At 41.8% G+C, this 24,511-nt stretch overlaps 1 protein-coding gene across 2 annotated transcripts in view; it reads left to right on the forward strand.

Moving 5' to 3' along the window:
* The first annotated feature begins 1,437 nt into the window (after positions 1-1,437).
* LOC148903016 (nuclear receptor coactivator 3-like) overlaps positions 1,438-24,511 on the forward strand; it is a 62,960-nt gene continuing 39,886 nt past the window's right edge. Inside the window, exons 1-3 of one of the 2 annotated variants that reach the window (XM_088995044.1) lie at positions 1,691-2,234; positions 2,341-2,589; positions 2,688-2,797. The gene's annotated coding sequence lies outside the window, so the exon portion shown is untranslated. Of the gene's footprint in view, positions 1,627-1,690; positions 2,235-2,340; positions 2,590-2,687; positions 2,798-24,511 lie in introns of those variants that run through there. The other variant, XM_088995036.1, reaches the window with a different exon arrangement.

Genomic DNA, 24,511 nt, shown 5'->3' on the forward strand with positions numbered 1-24,511 from the left:
TCCGATCGTTTGGCTGGATTTTTACCATTCGTGAGGAACGGAAAACCATTCATGCTAATGGTGAGTACTATCACAAAGTTATTTTGAATAATACATTATGATATTTTGTGGAAAAGTAGCTGTGTATGCGTGTGTGTGTGTCTGAGTTGTGCTTTCCACTTTCTCTTGTGCTCTCCTCTTTCATCTAGAACCGCTTCATGTCACAAAGAGGGTACAGCAAGTGCTGAAGAAGGAATGACTCTCTGTGTCTTTGTGTTGTCATATTAATTATGTAGTTTTTTTATTTTTTTTTACTTCAAAATGGCGCCGCGAGAGTGGCTGCCTTTCCAGCAGCTCCTGTATTTTGTGTTCTACTTCTTTTTTCCTTTCCTCTTCCTTTCATAACTTTGGTGCTGTGAAATGTACATTTCTCCACTGTGAGACGAATAAAGGTACATCCAATTCAATGGTACGGATCCTGCCCAATATTATGTAAGTCGGCCAAATGGTTGTTTTTGTTTGCTTGCAATTTTTAAATGTTATGCAGGACAAACAGAGTAACAAAATAATGTCTATATTTGGAGTGAGTTGATTTTTCTGAGAAAAAAAGGGTACAAAAACAGTGCACTGAATGCTGTTTTTTAGCTGTTTTGAGTGGTAGTTTATATTACAAGAGAGGCTTTTACACTGGAAAAAAGAACAACGCGTGCTTATTTTGTTCCTTGCTTCAAAGTGGATCAGTTACACAGGCTTTGAAAAATGTCTTAATACGAATTAATTATATTAGAAGATTGTATTTTTTACATTGGCGCAGATTTTGTCGAAATATAAACTGACATTTTTGTTCTACATCTGATTAGGAATGACAAACGTGACAAACTGTGGACGAATGCGGTTGATTAAACACAATTAGTGACAGACACATAGCTCACAGATAGGATGTAAAAAAGGAATAATTTACGATGAAAAATGCATTTTTGCTTAATAGCTATTTTTACAATAATGTAGCAAACAGTAAACAAAGGGAAATATGCAGGTCCTAATAATCTTATGATTCCACCCGATGTATTGTTTTATTCATCGCATTGCTGTCGTTACTCGGTTAAATTTCACATCCAATGCTGTGGCTTTTGTTTAACCCAAATCTTTATATTGTCTATTTGACTAGTTTGTTTTAAAATATTGTTAGATCCAGTATGCATCAGTCTCATACTTATCATTGGCCATCAATAAAAACAAAACTGTTTTTTTCTCATCAGCCAGACATTTTGACAGTTGTCTGGAGGTCAAGTGATGGTTCACACCTTGTCACCTTTGGCCGACCTGCTGAAGTCGCTGACACCCGTCTGCAAGCGGCGAGACAGGCAGAGAACGCCCCCCGTGAGACCCTCACCTCCCCTACTCTCCCCGGCGTGGTGGAGTCGTCTGCCTGAAGTTCATTTCCGGGATAAACAGCAAGGCGAGAGCCGAAATAATTTCTCCGGGCAAACTTCATTACCCACAACCGCCTGCAACGCCTCAATTTACAGAACTGGCTTCGTTTCGCTCCGGGAGTGTTTCCCATTTAAACAAACAGTGCCGAAGATGGCGGAGAGTTAATGGTGTCAAGGCGAAATTATCGATCCGGTAGACATATACGTTTTTAAGGTAAGGCCTTCCACATATGTTTTCTGACAGTCAGACACGAATTTGACGTGACTTTGGCATTTGGTTTACGGTGCGATTGATAGAGGACGGAAACGCATACTCGTGTTCCCTGCGGCAGGCACGCAAATCGGTACGGTGCGGAGGGCATAGTGTACGCTCTTGGAAATGACACTAAACATTTCATTTCTAACGTTGCAAAACGATTAAACGTATATCCTCTTGCATCTTTGTTTCACCAAGCGAACTTCATACGACCTGCCTAGTTTATACACACACACGCCGCTGGTGGCAAGTGTTTCCGCTTAACGTGTCTGGAAGTTTATGTTTAAAAATCAAACACGCACGCGACCTGCGTGTGACGAGAGGTGAATGTTTGGTCGCGGCATTTGACAGCGACGGTCGGCTGGCAGCTTTCGAGTCAGACTGTCTACGGCGCGGTAAGGGAGTGAAAGGTTCGCTGCTCCGCGATTGTGCATATTGTGAACTGCGCGCGTTGCTTTGACAGAGCCCGGGAGCCTGCGTTTTGCTGGTGCAAGCATGCGATTTGTGGAAAGATGCTGTATGTCTGCAAGAGCCGGAATCGCTTCGCCGTACCGAGCAATGAAAAAGTACTTAAAGTACATGTTTGTGCATTGTGCATCGGCATGCTTCGCCAAAAAAAGATCAGAGGTGAAATAGTGTACATGGTCGTTTTTTTTTACTTTATCCTTTTAGTGTCTGCTGTACAGTATGTCATTTTCTCAATCAACCGGAACGCTTCCTCGGTGCAAATCTGCAGGGGGCAGCAGAGCAGCCGTGCATCAACACTTCTGTTGCGCCGCAGGTCTCTTGTTTGATACCTCTGTCATTCAGTCATAATGTTTGGATGTGCACGTAAAGCCTTTTGCCATATGAGCTCTTATGATACTGTCTCATCCCCACGTTCTAAGTCACTCAGAAAGGAGTAAAGCTGATGCATATCAAGTAAGTGTGAGCAGCTAAATTGTGAGAATGAATTATTTTTAATACATTTTGTGTTGTTTTCATTGGTTGACATTCTTGGCTTAATTTCTACTTTGCAGATGAATAGCCACAAGAAGCAGGTTGTAGCAGAAAAGAAGCACACAATACTAAGATGTGTGATGTGCACTGACTTCAGTATGCACAGTATTTATGGATCATTTTCTCAGGGGTAAATATGATTATTTTGTGTGCCTGTGGAGTTGTGTGATGTACTTTGACATTTATGATCAAGAACGTTGAGCTTTCATTCAGAAGGAAATGTTTTTTTTTTCTTCAAATGTAAATTCATCCATCCAGATGTCCAGTTTTCTTGATCTCCCTGTGCCTGTGTGGGTTTTCACCTGGTACTCTGGTTTCATCCGACATTTCAAAAATATGCATGGTAGGTTAATTGGACACTGTAAATTGTCCCGCAATGTGATTTTGAAGGGTTGTTTGACCATATGTACCCGGTGATTGGTTGGCAATCAGTTGAGGATTTCCCCTGCTTAATGCCTGAAGTTAGTTGGGATAGGCTATATATGTCCCTCACCAGTGTCTGAAACTCATGACAAAAAGTTAGTGGACACCCGGGCAGACAACTCTGAAAAGTTGCCAGCCCGATTTTTCACAATTTGAAACACAATAAGACGACTAATAGCAAAACAAAACAAAAACAAAAACACATAGTTACAAAGTATAAAGGATTTTCTCAAATTAAGGAAGAACCGACCACAAATGCCCCCTTGCTTAATTTTTAGTAAATAACCCCTTACTGAAGATTTCACTCCAGTTGTCGTTTATCGTCATGTTCAAAGCTACGTGCACTCCTCTTTCTAACCGGCTTTCAAAACTCTCAAGTACACTTTTCAGTCAGGGTGTAGTCCGAAGCAGGCTTCTGATTGGCTGAGTATGCAAATTGCCAAACGAATGTTCATTTGGTTTCTCCTCCACATCGAGAGGAGCCAGATGAGGTGGCTCGGGCATCTGATTAGGATGCCCCTAGGACGCCTCCCTGGTGAGGTGTTCCGAGCATGCCCCCCTGGCAGGAGACCCCGGGGATGACCCAGGACACGCTGGAGAGACTATGTCTCTCAGCTCCCCTGGGAACGCCTCGGGATCCGCCAGGACGAGCTAGAAGAAGTGGCTGGGGAGAGGGAAGTCTGGGCTTCCCTACTAAAGCTGCTGTCCCCGCGACCCGACCTCGGAGAGGCGGCAGAAGATGGTTACGAAAGTAAAATAAACACCATCCCTTTCCTCTTGTTAATAGAATTAGATTAAATTAGCCTTTATTAGTTTCGCAGTGGAGAAAATTACATTTCACAGCAGCAAAGTGATGAAAGGAAGAAATAGAAAAACAAAATACAGGACCTGCTATAAAGGCAGCCACTCTCGCGGCGCCATCTTGAAGTCAAAATCACAACAAAAAACTCAATTAACAAAAAATGTGACAACAGAAAAGACACAAACAGTTAAGCACGTTCTGCACCTTCTTTGTTTTATGAAGCAGTTCTAGATGAAAGAGGAGAGGATCAAAGTGTCCTTTTCAACAGTGGGTGGATCAGGGTGGTGAAATGTGCACATCTGCTACAAGCTAATAGTTTTCAGGAATACTTTTTTTCATGTTCTTAACACATCCAATTGGTAGTCTTTTTGATTTGGACGCTTTAAATTACAGTAAAGTCTCGTTATATCGATATTCAAGGGAGTCCGAAAAAATATCGATATAACCGGGACTATCGATATATCCGACCCTGTTTGCATGTAATTTTCTCCGTGCGTGCATAGAAAAAGTATCGATATAACCGGGACTATCGATATATCCGATATCGATATAACGAGACTTTACTGTATATTGTGTAATTGACACCCACTCACCTTAGCTTTTTTGTATTTTTAAACCCGGCACTCTAAAAACAAGCATAGCTGCATACAAAAAGCTGCCTGGAAAGTAAAAATCTGACATATAAAAGTAAAGACAGTTTAAACGAAACAATCACACCAATACAGTCAATACAATCTTCTTCTTTTCCTTTCGGCTTTTCCCTGGAAGGGGTCGCCACAGCGAATCAGTGTCCTCCATCTTCAGAGGTTTGATTCGCATGTTTGTTTTGGCCAAGCTTTTACATCGGATGCCCTTCCTGACACAACCCTCTGCATTTATCCGGGCTTGGGACCGGAACAAGAAGACATTGGCTTACATCCCCTTGTGGCTACAGAATAAGCAACTCTTTGAACTTAATAAAGATGAGCAGGGTTTTATAATAATAATAACAATAATTATCATCATCATCATAAAAATATGTCAATGAAAAGACAAAAGTGATACTATTGCATTGTATTGTATTGTATTGTACTCTATTGTATTGTATTGTATAAGCATTCGTGCAATTGGTCACCCGTAAGTGTGCAATAGAAAAATGTCGATTATCGTACAAATAAGATTATGATTGTTTTGGCTTTGTTATTTAGGAATGGGGTTGATGTCTCACCATACAACACTAAAACAATGCCAAGTTGCCTGCTGAGTCGAAAGCTAAACAATAAAAATATCTTTCAAGATGAGCTTTGAAAATGGACAAACTAATTTAATTAGGGACTAATCAATCGTGCAGTGGCCTCAATAATTGGAAACCACGTGAATGCTGTACAGGAGGACTGCACATCATCTGGCATGGTTGCCTGCTTCCCGTATGAAGCAGCATGGTGGCACAGTCCATCACCAACGTCCGCCACAGCGCACCCTTTTTTAACCCATTCACAGTTGTGCTTGTCCTATGTCCCAGGTCTCGGCTGGTCTTGGCTATAAGTGTATGGTGTGATGAGGAGGGGGGTGACAGTGATGCATAATGTTTGCTGAAGTGGGGGGAAAAATGGGGACAGAGGTTAGCGGGGGATGTTAGTGAGTGAGTGAGGCGCTGGGGGCAGGGCTGAGGAGCCTGGACCTCACCCATCACCAGCCTGGGAAGCTTGTGAGAATGAGGAGGATGTGGCTATCCAATGGAGGAGGGGCACATGTGGAGCCTCTTGCTGGAATTCTACCTGGAATTCTTCCACTGCTTTGTTTTCTTTTGTTTTCTCTTGGTCGATTGTGCGCCATTCTCTATTGCGGAATCGCTTTCACTGCATTCTTGCTCATCTTTCCATGATATTTTCAGTGTTATCCTCTGTGCCACCAAGCCGCAATGTGTCAAGTGAACTGTTGTCCTGTTGTTATTGAGGCCCCTTCTCCATGTGTCAGGATGTGGTAAAGAGGAATTAATCTTCACTTATTCACATTGATTCCACTCTGTGGAGGAGGGGTCTTTTTTCCTGAAGCACACTCTTTTTGTTCTAATGCTGTTTGGTGGTCGATGCCTCTTGGCTTCATTTCATGGCATCACATGTAGTTTTACAATGCAATACAATACAACACATATTTATTTATATAGCGCTTTAACAACAGCTGAAGCTGCAACAAAGCTCTTAACATGGACAGCTATCATATACAGGAAATAACACAGTCGCAAAGACAGCAGAAAGCACCAGGGAGTAAAACCACAATCTAGTTGGAGTAATGCTGAGTCAAATGCCAAATAATACAAGTGGTTTTGGATTGGATTGGATTGGATTGGATTGGATTGGATTGGATATGCCTTTATTAGTTTCACAGTGGAGAAATTTACATTTCACAGCAGCAAAGTGATGAAAGGAAGGAAAGTAGAAAAACGAAATACATGAGCTGCTGGAAAGGCAGCCACTCTCTTTTGAGACAGGTTTTAAAGATGGGCAGCGAGGGGGCTTGCCGAATGTTCAGTGGCTGGTCATTCCAGATTGTGGGACCAGCAACAGTTTTTGGCACATATAATGTCTGGTCAGTAGACCTGAGGCGCCAGGAATGTGTATCAGGGTTTTTGAAAATTTGAAGACAAATAATAAGATCGTAAAAAGAACTCTAAAATGTATAGGAAGCCATTGAAAGGATGCCAGAGTAGTATTTATGTGCTCCCTCTTATGAGTACCAGTCAAGAGGCGAACAGCAGCATTGTGTACATACACATCTCCCCATCTTTGGGTTCATTGACAGATTTTGTGAGTGGAATAGCATAAACAATTTACCCACAAAATACCTTGTTGCCGTTTTAAAAAAAGTAAACCAACAAATAAAAAGGGCAACACAGCAAGTGTTGTCAAACTGGAAAAAAAACATTTAAATTGTTTCAAACTCGAAGGATACTTTCCTCAGCCCGTCACGTAAGACAAAATAAGTTTCTGTATGATTTATAAGATTTTCATCCCTGTAGTATTGTGGGATTTTGCATTTGTGTGGACAATGGGACGTTAAAAACGTGAAAATCTCAAAGCCTCTCAAACTTGGAATTTGAGGACAGTAATTTATCCATCACAATAACTGTATGACTTATTTCAAGCGAATAAAGGCGTAATGTTGCACTTTATTACTGTTGTCGCCAGTGACGTGCGATGAGGTTCACGGCTGGTGAGGCACTGACGTCATCACAGTCAGATTTACAAACATATGAACTCTACAGCTTATTCACCATTCCATTGGCAACAGTTAACGTGTTTTGTTTAAAATGTCATGTCAGCATTCTTTATATAAACTGTGGCATAGAATTAAAAAAAAAAAAACGTGATTATCGTGTTACCTTGACTTATAAACGAAGTCCATGCGCCGCTCCCTCTGAAGAACGGCATCAATAACTTTCAGAGACTTTTAAAACTGTTGCATCAATAACTTATTGATGCAACAGTTTTAAAAGTCTCTCTATTTCTTTCAATTTAGATATGTAATCCTCCATTCTGAAAATAAGGCCAAGCAACACAAAAACATGACTGGATGGTTGCACTTAACTTGCTAACTGTTTATTGTAGCTTGCTCTCACTAATTATATTATTCTACAGCCAAGGAGGCGCAAGAAGAATCTGTAATCACCAGCGCCCCTTGTCACGAGGCAGGAGAACTGTGTGCCTCACCTATGCACACAGTTTTTATAAAAATAACATAAAATAAACACTGTAGTACAGTGTTTATACTGTAAAGTGACTCTACATTATATACACCAGCTAAACTGTGGAAATTTAGTTCATATACTAAAAGTGTTTGAACACTTTAATAGCAATATGCAGAAGGACAGCAATGTGGTCTCACTGCAGAGCAAGCCAGCACAGTTAGCATAGTCATTGCGCAATCCATGGTGAGGCTCAGCCGGCTGGTGCCTCACCGCTCGTCTCTACTTAGTATTTGAACGGTAAATGTGAAAATTCAGCGATTTGGAAAAAAAATCCAAAAAGTTAAATTTCCTTTCATTGGCTGGAATAATTCGGCACAGCCCGTCTCTCCCCTCCACTCTTTTCATTTTTGCCTGTGAGAGGAATGTCAAGTGGCCAACTCGATGCTTTTCCTACGTGCGATTTTGTTTGTCGCCTGTGGATCTGGATTCCTGTTGTTTAGTGCTTCTCGTGGCTGCTCTGTCTTTTCACATATACACAAAGAACTTGATTTGATTTCTGAAGTGGCATACTCAAGCTAAGTTGGTGTCATTGTTATTGGGGAAGGAGGCTTTCCTTTGTGTGTGTGATTATGTCGTGTTGTATTTGCATGTAAGCGAGATGACGAATGAGAGACTAAGAGGAGTGAGAGGAGGAGGGGGTAAATGAGAGGGGAAGAGTGGCTGTAATAAAAAGGAGACACCCACAAAAATTCATGCCGTGCTTTAGCATCCAGCTGTTACTGGCTGCGCGAGGCTTGGTTACCACAGCAACGCAACCCCTCCGCGCCTGCTCAAGGTCATTTCATCCAGCGCTGAACTGAGCATCATGCAGCACGCACAATGTCTGATGCTTGCTCCAAGAGAACACGCAGGCTAAGATAAAATTACTCCAAAGTGACCAATGGAAAGGAAGCGCTTCATTGACATGCTGTTCACGAACATACGCGCGCGCGCACGCCGCACACGCACACGCACACACACACCTACACACACGCACACGTATTTTTGCTAATATTGCAACAGGCATCAAAGGACCCCTACACATGTGGCTGTGTAGGCTCTGCTAAAATATTTAGCTAGTCAGTTGAAGAAAGACCCTGGTTTGGCTTTGTTTTTCATTCCCCAACACACATTTCTCTTTTTTTTATTCAAGCCAGATCCATCAGTCTTCTTTTGTGTTTCTCATTTTGAGGTCCGAAAAATCATTTGAGGGAACTCTTCCATGTTTTCTGTCACCATTTCTCTCTCTCTCTCTCTCTCTCTCTCTCTCTCTCTCTCTCTCTCTCTCTCTCTCTCTCTCTCTCTCTCTCTCTCTCTCTCTCTCTCTCTCTCTCTCTCTCTCTCTCTCTCTCTCTCTCTCTCTCTCTCTCTCGCGCTGTGTCTTTCTCTCTCTCTGCCTTTAATCTCTGTCTCTCTCTCTCGTTGTGTTTATTCTCTCTTCCTCTCTGTTGCTCTCTCTCTCTCTCTCTCTCTCTCTCTCTCTCTCTCTCTCTCTCTCTCTCTCTCTCTCTCTCTCTCGCGCTGTGTCTTTCTCTCTCGCTGTGTCTTTCTCTCTCTCTGCCTTTAATTTCTGTCTCTCTCGTTGTGTTTATTCTCTCTTCCTCTCTGTTGCTCTCTCTCTCTCTCTCTCTCTCTCTCTCTCTCTCTCTCTCTCTCTCTCTCTCTCTCTCTCTCTCTTTGGCTCTGCATTTCTCTGTCTTTCTGTCTCTCTCTCTCTCTCTCTCTCTCTCTCTCTCTCTCTCTCTCTCTCTCTCTCTCTCTCTCTCTCTCTCTCTCTCTCTCTCTCTCTCTCTCCCTACCTCTCTCGCTCTACCTCTTGCTCACTTGCTCACTCAGTAAAGTGCCTTTAAGATCCGCCGATGGCCAGCAGTCTTAAACAACACACAATATTCAGCCACGGCTGTCACGCTCATCAGCTCACTTCACACTCGCACTCGATCAGTGAGTCGCAGACAGCAACCTATTCTCAACTACGTTGGCTGGATACGATTCACCACGCACCAGGCGGTCACAGCAATTCTGTCGAAGATACATGTTATCCTGTAAAATTTACAGTGTAAAGTAGGATGGGGACATACTGGGGACAATATGATGTTTGTATGGTGTGAGGACAATTAAAAGAAGTGATTTACAGTTGAGTTCTCTCAAGCGGCAGGTGTCCACGGAGCATCCGTCGGTTCATATGTATGCGTTCAATTCTCCAATATGTGCCATCTTTTCTTTGTGGTGTTTACACTTTTGTCTTTTACAATTCGCCAAACAGCAGATCTTTTTGGGTATTTGTTGTCGGACAAGTGCGTCTGCAGCATCTGTCATTGTACAATTTCGCTCGCGAACTGGGGTGCTGGTCGGGGGGGTGGGGGCTGTAGTTTCATGTCTTTCTTTGCTTTCGGCTAATGCTTGTTAAACTGGTTCCTCACAGGGAGGTGTATGGAAGAAGAAAGGGTGCTCTTTGTTTTTACTTATTTTCCACTGTAAAAAAAAAATCCAGACTTCGTTTTATGCCTTTTAACTGATCTGCACACACACGCACACACACACACGCACATACTATTTACAGAGCAGCAATTGAGGTAAATGTTACCAGATGCAGCCCAGTGAGGCACCAGCTTCAACTTTGCCTGAACCCGCCCGTCTATTACGTGACCACCACCTCAAGTCGTTTTACCTTCATCCAGCCTTCCCCTTCCTACAGCTCCGCCACTATTTCTTTGCTGTCACACACACACACGAACACACGCGCACGCACACGCACATACAAAATCATCTTCCAGCAGCTTCAGTGTCATCACTCATTCCAGCATATCCTGATAGCCCTTCCAAGGTCCGCTACGTCCACCTTATCACCAAGATTTGGAACAGCATATTGGGCCAAGTGAATGGCATCCCATTGCTGACCTCTTTGCATCCCATTCCATATGTCTTTGTGCTGTGATTTCCTCAATGTCTGTTCATTCCTCATCAACCACACCTTGGTAAAAAGAGAAATATAGAATAAAAGTGATCTGACAGGTTGCCTTTAGAAATATCCTGCATAAAAGTACAGCAGACGCCTGCATCCACACGGTTTGACAAGGGTTTGAATATTTATTTTTTTCATTTTAAAAACATTTCAACCTCCCCCAATTTCTCTCCATTCTTCTTCTTTTCCTTTCGGCTTTTCCCTTCAAGGGGTCGCCACAGCAAATCAGTGTCCTCTATCTTTAGAGGTTTGATCTACATTTGAAACTGTTGATTTAATATTCATCAGCATTTGGTTAATAAAACGAAAGTGATCATTTTCCTCCAGTGCATTTCAATGGATGCAGATTTTTACAAATGGCCGGGCACGATGATCTACATCCCGACTGTGAATGCAATGTATTTATGATTAGAATTATCAGCTACCTTTTCTGTATGAGGTTGTGATATGGGACATAGTAAACTGCGAAGAGGTGGAAGAGAATGTAATAATGAGGTGAAAAAAATGAGTATTATTGTAGCAGCTGTAGCTGCATGGTGGCAGACATGCCAGCAAACACAATGCCTTCCAGACACTTTAAATTGTGCTCTTGTCGGGGTGCGACTTCCTGGCAAGTTCTCAGTGATATGCACGTGGTTAAGATTTTCATATGATGTGCATATTAGGCTTCAACTGAAGTGCTGAATGACACAATATTGGATGAAGACACAGCACAGTTCTAGTCTTTACAAAAAGTATGATAGTCTGTGACGGTGGTAATTGGAAAAGTAGCATAGGGAGGAACTTTTTTCGGAACGACCTTTGGTTGCCGACTGTCGACATCACATCCTTATCTTTTTCTCTCGTTCTCACGTGTTAGTCCGGTGGGAGCTGAGACCTAGTAAACAACAGTGACAGTCTATTTGAAGGGAGTGGAAGGGAGACTATAAATATTGTATTGGATTGGATTGGATTTGCCTTTGTCTCACAGTGGAGAAATTTACATTTCACAGCAGCAAACAAAAAGCACTCAGTCTGTCCTCAATAATTATTTTCCCCCTAAAATTATTCTTTGGGTTTCTCTACGTTGGGGGTAGAGAACTCCGGTTACTCGAGAGCCATATCCTGTCCGTGGTGGATCCTTCCCTACACCAACGCTCCTGACTCTTAGATCATCAGCGAGTTCGAAGCTTGAAACAATCATGATCAATTGAATCAGGTGTGTTATAGTACTACAAAATGAGCAAATATGGCTCTTGAGGAACAGGAGTTGTCTACCTCTGTCGAGGTGGTGAATCTAATTTGGGCATACCGTTGTCGGTCTGTCCCATGTAATTGGACAACACTGAACTTGCTTCAGATAATAAACAATAAATAAACCAGATTCTTAAAGCACGATGCTTTAAGTTATCACTTCAGAAATAACACTGTTTATCATGACAAAGTAAAAGTGCTGAAATAAACATCAATCACCTCTAGTACTCTACAGATGTCTTGTCTGTGGGGTGTTCTGGAGTTTAGTTTGCCGAATAGCTTTTGATATGTATGGCTCACTCTCTCTTCTGCTAACACTTTCGGTGGTCACGTTAGTGAGCCGGTGCTTTGCGTTGAAGCGGGAGGCTAAATTAGTGCTGCTTCAGTGGTTAGCAATTTCCTTACAAATTGGGCACAACCTGCACATTTATCAATTGTGTCGTCAGGACATTTTTGGAATGTAATATTTCCCTTCATTGTGCCGAGAACTCACACATCCTCACCGCTGCTCACTAAGACCACCCAACTCCAATGTGGGCCAACCCCCAACATAATGCCAGCCAATCAATGTCTGCTTCAAGATATGACTGACAGGTGTTTCCTCACCCTTAACAACTCAACAGAGAAAGCCAACGCATATAAAGGGCTATTAGAAAAGGCAACTCACTTACAGAAACAATAAAGGGAGACATTAAAATTCTGAAGAACGCGAGAAAGAAAATAATGCACCAACTACTTGTAATTAACAAGTATCACAATTCACACGATAATTGGACACATCTAGTTAAAACTAACATTACAAACTGGGGAAGATAGTTTCAAGCAGCCCATTTCCTGCTATGATTGAAAAGGAACAGTCTAGTATCTAGTTATGTAGCAAAATAATGATAAAAAACTAAGCACTGTTCCACACTGTTAAAAAAAAAACACACATCAGCAACAAATTTAAAAGGAAGAAAAAATGGATCCACCCCATTTGAAAGCCAATGGAGCAATTTAAAAGAGATCTTTGAGGTTGAATGGCCACAGGCCTTGAAATAGCAGCTTTTGGGAGGAAGATCAAGGCTGAAACTGCCCTTGGACTTTGATGTTAAATGAAATGCTTTGTTGTGTTGATGTTCCCTATTAACAAGCAAATAGTTATTTGTTATTTGACTTCTATTTATTTATTTTATTACAATACAATACATATTGATTTAATCAACTTTAAAATTATTCTTTATACTTTTAATGCTATCATAACCTTCAAATCCCATCTCAAAACCCACCTATTTAAAATAGCATTTTCTGTGTAGCTCTCTCTTGTTTCTATTTATAATTTTATTTTATTTATTGTATTGTATTTATAATTGTATTTTATTTATTATTGTATCTATGCTTGTCTGTGACTGTAGTGTCCTTGAGAGCTTTGAAAGGAGCTTGAAATATAATGCATTATTATTATTATTTATTATTATTATTATTATTATTATTATTATTGTTGTTGTTGTTATTATAATATAGGATCTTCTTTTCCTTTCGGCTTTTCCCTTCAAGGGGTCACCACAGCAAATCACTGTCCTCCATTTTCAGAGGTTTGATTCGCATGCTTGTTTTGGCCAAGCTTTTAGTTGGATGCCCTTCCTTACACAACCCTCTGTATTTATCCGGGCTTGGGACCGGCACAATAAGACACTGGCTTTTGTCCCCTTGTGGCAATAGAACAAGCAACTCTATAAACTTAATAAAGATGAAGATGCTCAGGAAAAGGCCCTCAAACTTAGAATTATGATTTATTCATCATTTGGACTCCGTGGTTTATTACTGCCACCTAGCAATGAGGAGAATATAAAGGGGAAGAAGTGAAGATGGTGGAAGAAGGTGTTGGATGGAGAGCAGTGTGAGTAAACAACAATCGGAAGGAGAGACAGTGGAGAGAAGACTGAGCAGCGGGTGCAGGGAGAAAAAATACCAAGTCATTAATTATTTACTTGCAGGTCGACCTTTAGTTGTGGCCTCTGGTGTTCGGCAGAAAATTATGTTGTGTGGAGTATTGTTATGGCAGCACACTGTCACGTGATTTCACTGGTTGAGTGACAATATTGGGAAAAGAAGATCCAATAACATGAAAAAAATTATGTACGGTATTCTGCAATATATATTTATATATATATATATATATATAGTAAAGTCTCGTTATATCGATATCGGTTATATCGATAGTACCGCTTATTACGATACTATTTTCATTTCCCTTGCACATTTCTAGTCTTTTTATGTATAATTAGTACCGTTTAGTACGATACCCGGTTATTACGAGAATCCGGTTATTACGGTGCTCCTTTTCATCCCCCGCCGGCCATTTTTGTTGTTTATATCGATATATCCGTCGCGCCATTGGTCAACTTGGTCACGTGTCTTGTTACGTGAGCCGCCATCGGTCGCGCCATTGGTCGACTTGGTCACATGAGCCGCCATCGGTCGCGCTATTGGTCGACTTGGCCGTGTGACTTTGTCACGTGACACGCCATCGGTCGCGCCATTGGTCAACTTGGTCACGTGTCTTGGTTACGTGTCACGCCATCAGTCGCGCCATTGGTCGACTTGGTCAGGTGACTTGGTTACGTGCCCAGCACCCGTGTAGCATAGCCATTTTCATTTTCAGACGCTAGCTCGTGTGTAGCAGACGAGATTGAAGTGTTTGTGTTAAAAGGTAAAAATGGGAAGCAGAAGAAGATTGATGACTTTTTTAAATTGTATACATAATACAGTAAGATGTAAGCGTTGCAGTTTCCCTGTTGTGTTATGTACATGCCCACTGTACTGTATATGAATGCAATCGTTTTTTGCAACAATGTTTCTTGTTTTGTCTTTTGAAGCGCGATGATTTTGAAAATTATTAACATTCCATACTGTGTATTAAAGGACAGCCGATGTCACTTTTTATTCAAATGCAAATAAAAATGACTTCACGCCAAGACGTCTTGCATTGCTTGTGAATCCAAACAATGGCTTCAGATTCGGATAATATGCTTTCTTGTTACACATCCAGTTATGAATATGTTTCAAATACACTGTAGTTCTGAAGATTAAAGCATACATGTTTACAATCATTAAAGAATTATATGTGCCATTTTGAGGCAACATTGGGTGAACATCTCTCACCCAAAAAAAAGGGAGCTAATGGCCAGCTCCGTTTCTTATATGGCGCTTGGCTGCCCTCTTTTGGCGGCTTTTGTTTAATGCAGTTCGGCGCAGGATCGGATATATCGATAGTCCCGGTTATATCGATATTTTTTCGGACTCCCTTGAATATCGATATAACGAGACTTTACTGTATATACAGTAAAGTCTCGTTATATCGATATCGGATATATCGATAGTCCCGGTTATATCGATACTATTTCTATGCACGCACGGAGAAAATTACATGCAAACAGGGTCGGATATATCGATAGTCCCGGTTATATCGATATTTTTTGGGACTCCCTTGAATATCGATATAACGAGACTTTACTGTATAATATAAAGGGGTTGGAGGCTAATATATATAACTATATATAACTCAAAGCTCTAAAAATAAAAACCTTTATGGCCCAGTGAAGTCCTTTTTGTGATGTTTTTTCTAAATATATTTCTCACAAGTGCATCTTGTGACGCACTTGTGAGAAATATAAGTGTTTGAGTATTGTTTCATCATACACCCTCATCCAGTTGACCCGCCACAATTGATCGGGTCATGTGTTCAGGTTGCATTTGTTTGTTCCCATGGATCTTCTGTCCCGATCCAGAGTCATTCCTAGGCTTTCTCAATTGCTTTGCTGATGTCCTTGATGGGACTGACTGGCCTTTTCTTCTCATGCACTGCCCAGCATGCTGAGGACTCTGTGCATCGACTGAGACCCAATTCCTCCACAACCTACTACGGTGGGCATACACTTCACCTTCCAGCCATGCTCTCAAAAGCCGATCACCAATTGTTCATTTTTAGTCCTCTTCATTTCATGTGCCTCCCCCCAAGCAGTCTTCCCGTGGTACCTTGAACTCCATGATGACGATGTTCTTTGTGGTCCACAATTATATTTAGCCTCAAGGTGGTACAGGTGATATATTTGGGAGAATTTAACCAATTCTCCAGGTCCACAAGGAGCTTTCAGTCCCGGCCTGCAGACATTCGCCCTGTTGCTGAATTTTTGTGCCAGAGGCCTTGATTGCACTCCTGCCATCACAAAAAGACATACAATGGTGGTGTTTCACACTCAGGTGCAGCTGCTCATACCCTTATTTATGGCCTCTGCAATTGGTTTAACACCTGATTTTGGCGCCAGGTGTTATGGCCCTCACCTAGTGGTTCTGGGCAGGGACATCCTGGCAATCGTCTCAAGGTCAGTGACTTGGTATTCCCGCAGGATGGCTTAAGATGCCAGACGGTGATGATGAAACACCGCCAGTGACAATAACTCTGGGAGGATTGGTCAGATTTTTTTTCAATTAGCCTCAGTTTTGCATCCGCTGGTACTGGTGCATATGAAATTGTAAATATGGTAAATAGTAGTCTTGCAACCAGGGTTTTGTCCTGCCGATTCCAATACGATCATTTCTAAATGATGTCGGCCAAAAATGATTTAATTCCTGATATGAAAGCCCGATTTTAAGAGTGTGCATTCCTTTTATTACAGCCACATCTGATGTTCACAATAAACCAATTAGTGTCAAAATCTGGAAAGACTTCAACGAGTTGTGATTAATGCATTGGAGCCAACATAATTATTTAACATTTAGAATGTATTTCCTCAGTAGTGGCATCCTGATTGAAGGAGGAGGAGGAGAGCACACGGGTACACGGTGGTCCTACTCTTCTTTTTTGACTATATCCTTGAAATGTAAGATTAAAGCCAAATCTCATCTGACAGTATAGTTCACAAATGGTAGGGGAGGTGACAAAGTTACACCAAATTGTGGAGACTGCAGTCTACAACAGATTCCGCGGAAAGATTACCCTCAGTATTAAAAAGACCCAAAACGTGCATTCGGAATTGAACTTCAGGGTTGAAATTATTTCCTAGGATTAATCTCGATTTTGACCCCAGAGAGACTTTTTAGGTTTAAAGAAGAAAAGGGAAGACAGGAAAGTGCAGCGATAAAGGTAAGACAACATGATGTTTGATATTTGACCTAAAATTAGATTACACTATGAAACAAAGAATCAAACTTTCAAATGAAAATTGAAATGTGTTTCTTTTTTGAAATGTGTGATGGTTGATTTAAAAAAATAATCCAGCAGCGACTGTCATGTTCACCTGGTCTTTACTTAATTTTCGTACATGTTTCCCACAATAATCTGGTTACCTCACTCTCAAATACGATCACTGATTTGCCAAGCAGATGTACTTTGTAGTCACTTTATTTACATTTGTGATGGTCATTGATTCTTGATGGAATGGCGTTGGAGGTCTGAGGTGAAAGGGAATTGCTGTTTGGAAAGAGAGTCACATTCCAAAAGGACTGTAATTAAAGAAATAAAATGTGCTATAAAATAAAGTCGTTTTATTTACCTTTATGATGGTTATTGATGGCTTGATGGAATGGTGTTGAAGGTCGAAGGTCAGAGGGAATTTCTGTTTGGAAAGAGCGGCACATTACATGAGTACTGTAATTAAAGAAACAAACTGTGCTGTAAAATAAAGTTTTATTTACCTTTTTGATGGTCGTTGATGGCTTATGGAAGGAGAGTCTCCTTCCATAAGGACTGTTGGTAACTTAACCTCTGGTGTGGCTTCTCTTTGCTTCTTTGGAGACTCCTCATCATTTTTGCTGATTAAAAACATCTTAATTGACACCTGTTGCTTTCTGACTTGCAAGGTCTTACGAAACTGAGGCATCACAGTATCGTTCATCATGTTGATGACTCTCATAGCCACAGTCTTTTCTTGATGGAACTGTTCGATAAAAGCCTGCAATTCATTCCACTTTGCCAACATTTCTTTGATGCGCTCACTAGATGCTGCAGTAATCTCCTCCTCCTCAGATCATCTTTTTTTCCAGAAAAGTCCGGTCTCATACGCATTAAATACTTGCTGAGGAATGTAGCCTTCTTCATTCACCAGTTCGAGGAATGACGCCTTGTAGGCTTCAGCGGCTTTATGGTCAGAACTGGCTGCTTCACCGTGACAAGTGACGCAGTGAATTCCAGTGCAGCGCTTAACGTTCTCGAACCATCCGTTGCTGGCTTTAAAATCCTCAATCAGTGCCGAACTTCCAGGTTGCCGCGTGGCGATATCGGCGTGCTTTCTCGCTTAAAATAGCTTTACTCACGCTGTCGCCAGATAGCTGCTTTTCGTTAATCCAAATTAACTGAATTTTTTTCAACTTCTTCGATTGCCCGAGACCGACACTTGAGAGCACGGAGACACCTTTTGCAACAGACGCACCTTTGATGGCTTCTCTGTTCCGGAGAATGGTAGCAATGGTTGACTTAGCATAGCCGTGCTCGGCCACTAAATCACACAAACGCACACCTCGTTCGTGTTTTTCAATTATCTCCTTCTTCTCAGCGACGGTGATTCTATTTTGTGTCTTCTTCGGCTGAACACTAGCCTGATATTTTTTCAATCCCATAATAGTAAAATTATCAGCAAAAAGCTCCAAGGAGGCAATCGACGTGTGCATTCAATGAGAGGGGTTGTGGAAAGGTGGCCCGGCTGGAGCGCTGTTCGGTCATGTGCTTCCGCCGAAGATCCGAAGATCACTCCGCCAGATCCGAAGGTCGTGTGCTTTGGTGTTCTTCTGCCGAAGATTAATCCGCCAGCCGTGGTGGGTGTGTATTGCGAAAAGCAGTACGTATTTCAAGGTTTAATTTTCATAAATTTGACGTTCGTTAGACGAAAAGTTTGTAAGCTGAGGTCTCACTATATATATATATATATATATATATATATATATATATATATATATATATATATATATATATAATGTGTGTGTGTATATATGTGTGTGTATATATATATGTGTGTATATATATATATATATATATATATATATATATATATATATATATATATATATATATATATATATATTAAGATGAATCGATATTTGCTTAAGGGGTTCTATACAGTCCCACCATTAGCAATATCTGTATCGTCACACCGTTCGTCACGTGACCAGCTTTCGTGTCTTGCACACACACGCAGGTGTGTGTGTGTGTGTGTGTGTGTGTGTGTGTGTGTGTGTGTGTGTGTGTGTGTCTGTGTGGATATGTACTGTATATTAGTATATATTTTTGGAGGGCAGGAGGGGTGGTTAAAACATATGATACCGTAGTTGGTTATGCTCCGCTATTTATGAGTGGCCGATCCAAAATCCCTGGGCTGTTTTTTGCCCTGGTAATATTTATTCATCCTCTCCGCATTGCAACTTGTTTCCTCGGCCCCAAGTACTGCCTGAGTGTGTCATCATCATTACCTAAAATGCATGCATGAAAATGGAAAATGTTTGCACATAGCTCAGCTTCACCCAGTAAAGAAATGCATGTTGCTTGCAGAGTGACTGTGTCAAATGCAGAATATACTTTATGTAAATTCCGCAGTCTTGTCCCCAATGAACAATAAGCAGCTCCGTAGTTGAAGGTCAAACATGTCACACCACTGGATTTTTTTTTGGGGGGGCAGCGTAAAAAAAGGAACAGCATATTTGAACTTTAGTACACGACATGGGAACCTATTTTAAGTCGAAACCCGTTTTGTGCTCCCACCCTACTCCTACCTGATGCAGCAGCAGTTGCTTTGTGCGTTATATCTCTGAGATTTTGCACCACAGCATCCAGTCCATCCAGGAATGGATTGGATTGGATTAGTTTTTATTAGTCTCGCAGTGGATACATTTAGATTTCAAAGCAGCAAAGTGATATAAGTAAGGGGAAAAGAAAGGAAGAAGTACAACAGAGGTATCAAAGTCATTTTTAGCCCCGGGCCACATTTTAGTTATGGTTTCCTCTCGAGGGCCATTATGAATTTGGCGAAACCATTACAATGTTTAATCCCCTCCCCATATTACATATAGAGCGCACAACAAATTCACGAATAACTAGTTTTAAAATCTGAAGTCAAGAATAATTGTGTTAATTAATAATTAATATAATATTAATATAATTAATAATTGTGACTGTTATTGTGGTTTACATCCAAAAATATAAAATTTTGGTCAGGAGTTTAGCAAGCATCATGGAATTTCACAAGTTTGATTCGCTTTTGCGGGCCGAAAAAAATGAGTAGAAAAACAAAATACATGACCTGCAGCCACTCTCCAAATGCCCTTGAATGACAGTTCTACACTCGAATTGAGATTTTGTTTGTCAATGCACTTGCTCTAGTGTAGCAATTGAACTTCAAATTAAATAATTCACCCCATACACGATCCACATGGCAATGACAAACACATTGAAATCATTGAAAGCTGTTGTGCTGCCAACATTTTATGTGTATGCTGTTGTGCTGCCAACATATGTGATAAATCATATTTTAAACTTTTTTCAGTGAGACACTCCTTCCGCACAGAGAAGACAAATACAGCCCCTGGGCGATGAAGCGAGGGCAGCTTTTTGCTGTGAAATTGTGGTCCCAGGACAAGCAATCTGCACTGTTTGTTTTTGCTGCAAAGAGTTTCTGTTTACCCACCAAACAAACAGGATAAGGTCCTGGAGAAGGGTTAAGGACAAGTTTTCGGGAAGATTCGGTTTCACTCAGCTTCTAACACACGGTTGATCAGATAGCTTTTCCATTTTAGTGTCCCAAGGGGAATTTAAGTAGTGGAAGAAGGCAGTTGAGATTGTTGCATTTCAAGTGCCACATTTATATTTTGGGACCATGGTGTAACCTAACAATCAGGTCCTTTGCCCCTCTGAAAGCAAAGACTTGACAATAAAAAAAAAGAAACACTCTCATAAGACGCCATTTTCGTTTATTGAGTAGTTTTGTTGTTGCTGACGCGTTCACAAAGAGTAGCCGGGGCATTACACGGAAAACAATACAACATTTGTTGTATTTAGTCCACGAGAATTTTGAGAGTACATTTGAGTTGATTGTGATTTATCGGACCAAATTTGATATCTGGAATTTGTCCCCAATTGTTGTAACTTGAATTGGTCAGAAACTATTCATGTGTGTAAAATTGGAATCATAGACTGTTGTTTTCTTCTGGCTCTTTGAGACGTTTTCTTGGATGGAAGCTTGCAAAACTGCAGCCTCAGATTGTTTTTAAAGAGTAACCTTTACAAAATAAAAAGAAAATTAAATTTAAAAAATGACAAGTATCCATCACATTTTTGGGCTCATCATCAAAGTATTGCACAATTTAGCACAAAACAGGAGGAATTTCATTTGTTGAGCGGTGGATGTTGATTTAATAATAATAACAGTAATAATAATAATACATTTCATTTATAAGCGCCTTTCAAAACTCTCAAGGACACTTTACAGTCACAGGATATTTTTTCTGCGGGTGAGCAGCGGCAGCCACATGCGCCAGCGTTCAGTGTTTGACGAGTTAAGTTTACTGATTTATCATCATGTTATGTGTGTCACCTTTTTTTTCTGGAATACCACTGGAGGGATGATTGCTATTTTAATCCGTTAATTGGTAAATAAGGAGATGTATGCTGGTGGTGATTAATGCAAGAAATGTGATTATTTTTAATACTATCCATCCATCCATTTTCCAGACCGCTTTATCCTCATTGGGGTGACGGGGGGTGATGGAGTCTATCCCTGCCGTCTTCGGGCACTCGGCGGGGGACACCCTGAATTGGTTGCCAGCCAATCGCAGGGCACACAGAGACAAACCACCATTTGCTTTCACACTCACACCTAGGGTCAATTTATAGTGTTTAATCAGCCTGCCACGCATGTTTTTGGAATGTGGGAGGAAACCGGAGGACCAGGAGAAAACCCACACAGAATTGGGGATAACATGCAAACTCCACACAGGGAGACCGGACCGGGTCTTGAACTCACAACCTCTGCACTATGAAGTCGGCGTGCTAACCGGGCCACCTTCAATACTATATGAAATTATTATATATATATGAAATATAAAATCATTAAGATAAAATACTTGAGGTGCATTTTCTGTGACCACCTTGTGCATTTTTAACAACTATGCATGCATATGGGAATCTGTAAATTAATACGTTTGATAATCCAGTAAAAAAAACGAGTTCTTCCCAGCTAATCTCAACCCATGTTAAACATCGATCATATGTCCCGGCGGTTCTTTCTCTGTCTCTCGCTGTCACCCTCCAATTTTCACTCTGTCAGGATGGCAGCCAGTTGTACATATGATGGCTGACTTGAACAACAGGGAGCAGCAGCTTGTCTGTGTGAGCCCGTTGATTAATCAAACACACGCACAAAGAATTTGTGGAGAGGCTATTGAAAATTCAAACAAACACGCGTGCACGCACACGCATACACACTCACGCTCACGCTCACTGAGGCTTAAACCATTTCCACTCAAGTCTTGTTGACTCTCTTGCAGAGCTGCCTTCCCCCTCCCTTCTTTGGTGCCATGATCAAACTGTAGCCTTTCCCCCTCCGGAGGCACACCAGCCCCACTTACATGCCTACACGTACACATACATACTCATGCACCCGCTGCTGAGCAAGCTGGTACAGAGTGGGGCGTGCCTCCGTTGTTGCTCGGTGAGAGTGGACTTGTGTTCAGAAAATAGTAGGGGGAATTATTGCAATTACAGAGTTTAATCCGAGAACAAAATGATAATTGAGTTTGAGGCCAAACATTGTGAGTCGATCTTCTCTGTGTGGGTCAAAGTTCTGTTCGCAGCCACAGCTCCACTCTGATTGGCTGCGGAAAGGTGAAATTAAAACCATCGTAAACTTTTGACCTCACCAAGCTCAAGATGAGGAACGCCCACCGCTCTAGCTCCCTCCCCTTCCTCCCATTTATTTCCTCGTCCTCCTCCTCCTTTGCTCCACCATTCCAGTTATTCCACAATTTGCTCTTCTTTTTACTTCCTTGTAGTGCAAAGCATTTCTCTTTTGACACCCCCTCCTCAACCCATCACTCCCATGCTGCAGCTGTATTTCGCTGTTTCTTTATCCCCAATGAATTCGTGCCTTGCTGCATATCGTCTGCTGAGCGTGAGGGAGGGAGCAGGGAAAGGCTGAGGGGGATGATATAAAGGAGGAGGAGGAAATGGGCAGAGAGGGGGGTTGGGAGTAGAGACTCAGGGAGCAAAGCAGCAGAGGAAGAGATGGACAGAGAAGGGCAGGAATGTTCTTGAACGCATGCCATACTCTCTCTCTCCCCCCCCACTCTCTCCTTCCTCTCTCTCTCTGTAACCCCCTGCCCCCACCTCACAGTAAAGAAAATCCAAAGAGGAGCGAATGTATAAATAGACCCTGCAACCACCTCTTTGACTGCTGAGCAGTGGAGCGGGAAGATCCCATTCTTTCTGCTGATCGTTTGTTTCATTACACATCAAACACCCTTGGTGGGGGTCTGCTTTGTATATGAATGAGACTTCTTAAACAAGTGCACGCTCACATAGTATGTGCACAATGTTTGAAGGGGTTAATGGTCTTTTGAGGAATTATCCATCTTTGTCAAGTTGTTGTCACTATTGTCATGGCATATAGGGGATGCATCTATTTTTTATATTATAATGTGCTGGAGCTAATCGTTTTTTTTGGGGGGGACACACACTACGATGAGCGAAAGTACAGCCGAGCTAGGAAAGGTGTATGTTGAAGAGACGAGTGGGAGTCGACTTGGATGAAGAGGAAGCTGTAGGGGGGCAATGGTTAAGAGATGAGGTAGTGGATGTTATTGAGTTAAGAAGACTGAGCTGGTGAGAGGGGGAAGGCGTGTGGGGGTGGACATTACAGTGGAAGCTGAGACACCTGCTTGAGCGCATGAGAGCTGAGCAGTGTCGCTCCACCGCCCCCTGCCACACATCACAGGCACCATATGGCCTCTTAATGTATGGAGTGCTCCGCAGGTTTGGTGGAACTGTATCTTTGCTTACAAGCTACCACTTCCTCCTCCTTCCTCTGTACTCTGTCTGCCAATTAGTTCAACCACACATGCAATCACACCCATTAGGTAGGTGGGTGCACCCACGTCTTCTTTTAAATAAGAGAAATCTGCAACAAACACGTGAGTCAGAACAGATCAGGAGATACGGTTGACGGGTTACACGACTGCCTCACATTGCAGAGGTCATGGGTTTGATTCCAGGTCCCGGCCTTCTTGCGTGGAGTTTTCATGTTCTTCTCCTGCCCGTGTGGGTTTTCTCTGGGTACTCCAGTTTTCTCCCACATTCCAAAAAACATACACAGTTGGTTAATTGACCACCTTCCATGGGTTTGAAAAACCAATCAACAATGCAGCATGATGGCTGACTGATCCTTGGCATTCTGTAACTGGCATTACTCGATGGAGGTAGCCAAGCAAAATTGTTTTCGCTATTCAGCGGTGGGTTGCCATCGGTCTAACTATGAATATAGGTGGTTTATGTTAAAAAAAAAAGAGAGAAAAAACGGCCTGGAATGGGTCACTCAAAAGCAATCAGGGGCCGTGGGTCACTGTAAGAAAGTCATATTCAGCGACGAATGCCGAATCACCACTGGGCAAGGCGATCATTCCAATTAGAATTTTCACATTAATTGATGATATGCCGTTGCATGCACAGGCTCTGGGGAGGTGGCAGCCTGCTTCAACC

This window comes from Hippocampus bargibanti, linkage group LG01, assembly GCF_051943395.1.
Source record: "Hippocampus bargibanti isolate YZ-2025 linkage group LG01, ASM5194339v1, whole genome shotgun sequence".
NCBI lineage: Eukaryota > Metazoa > Chordata > Actinopteri > Syngnathiformes > Syngnathidae > Hippocampus > Hippocampus bargibanti.